This window comes from Elephantulus edwardii, unplaced genomic scaffold (genome assembly GCF_000299155.1).
Source record: "Elephantulus edwardii isolate Elephantulus edwardi_28Jun2011 unplaced genomic scaffold, EleEdw1.0 scaffold00044, whole genome shotgun sequence".
Classification (NCBI taxonomy): domain Eukaryota; kingdom Metazoa; phylum Chordata; class Mammalia; order Macroscelidea; family Macroscelididae; genus Elephantulus; species Elephantulus edwardii.
In genome coordinates, this window is record NW_006399794.1 from 15,956,350 (window position 1) to 15,958,290 (window position 1,941).

Sequence of the window (1,941 nt, forward strand, 5' to 3'; positions counted from 1 at the left end):
TTTTTATAAGGTCTATTTATTTTGCCTTTCATTGCTTGGGATTTTAGTGTCAAATCTAATAATCCATTGTCAAAGATTATGCTCCAAAGTTTTGCTCTTGTGTTCTTTTCTAAGAATTTTATTATTTTACTTCTTATATTTAGGTCACTGACCCACTTTGAATTAATTTTTGTGTATTATTTAAAATACTTCATTCTTTTGCATGTGGAGATGGAGTCGCTACAGTATGTATTACATTGTGTTTGTTTTTTTTTTAATTTATTGGTTTTCATATAAGAATTTACGTTGTGTTTTATTCTTGTACTTCACAATCCCTCATTTACATTCTGTTTCACACAATAATTTATACACTTTTACATATAGTCAATTACCATTGATCTATGGTTATTATTACATTATCTTTTCAAGTCCCCATTTATATAGTGGTTTTAAGAGTAGTTTTCTCTTTTCAGAAAAACTATATTGTAGATGTTTGTTGTTACTGTTCAAGCAGGAACTAACTCATAGCTGACCTCCCAACGGGTTTTCAGAGACGTAAAATGTATGGAAGGAGATTGTCTATCTTTCTCCCATAGAGTGACTGGTAGATCTGAACTATGTGCCTTTGAGTTGGCTGCACAGTCCTTAACCCCTAGGCCATCATAGCTCCCCTGTGTTGTTGACAGTGGCCTTTTATCAGTCAAAACTGATTTAAAAGAAGAAAAGAAATTTATGCTCCTAGGCCTAATCCTTCTCTTCCAGACTCTCAATTTTTTCTAAGAATTTTGGGTTTTTAGAAGTTTGTCTTGAAAAATTCTGGTGCTTTGCCAATGGCACTAGCAGCAGCAGTGAAAGTTCCGGAGGTGGATGCATTGAAGAAGTCAGTGAGGCAGGATTAGGCAGTGTGGGGCAAATGCAGGTGCCTTCTGCAAGAGACATACTGAAGAATGTGTACAAATGCAAATGTTAGCAACATTTGCTAATTCCAGCAAGATGTCCAAATTGAGAGTTAGCAAAAATGAGTTTGTATTTCACTATGACTTTCAGAACAAGGAGTTTTGCTGCTCAAATTGCCAATCATTCATGCTTCAAAGTGAATGAGGATGGTTATAAGAAGACAGGAGGGCGATCCGGCTGTGACATCTGTCACTCCATTGATCACCAGGGTTGATTCAGCTGATCTGGCTGGCTAGGCAGGTGTCTCCTCCCTCGCCGATTCGTGTGCGTCTCTCCTGAACCTGGGCACTCTGTTAAAAAAGATGACCATCCCTGATAGAAGGAAGACTGTCCTTCGGTCAAGGGTCAAAGGTATACGCATAGCTGCACTCCCCTGCTAGAACCTCCAAACAAGCTCTCAAGAAGACAGGAGAGCTTTCCTTTTGGTTGTGCACAAAGTAGCAGTTTAGCCTAGGGCTTTTATCAACTGACCTACAAAATGGCAAGGAGGGAGTACCTATCTGCCATGCCTTTCTTAAGGGGAACTACCAGAGAGTAGCCAGCTGCAAGATCCGTCACCTGTAACAAATGGAAATTTGAGTTTAATTCTCAAGATAGATGAGGAACTAGAGGTCATGGTCCAGCAGTTCCAGTCTACACTGGATAATGCTATGACCTCTCTAATATCTACAGCATCCCTACAGAAGCTTTGAGGACCGTAAGTCAGGTCCAAAATATCAGACCAAGTGGACGGTATTTTCCAGATGTTGTTATGTACTGTCGAGTTGCTTGCGACTCATAGTGACCCTATGTACAACAGCCCTAAAGCCTGCTCTGTCCTTTGCCAATCTCACTGTCTCCAACACATCCACCCTGATTACCCCAGTCATTGAATCAATCCACCTCATAGAGGGTCTTCCCCTCCTGTGCTGTCCCTCCACCCTCCCAAGTAAGACATCCACTCCAAGGATCGGTCCCTCCTTGCAACACCTTCAAAGTATGTCAGATGAAGCCTCAGAATCCTTG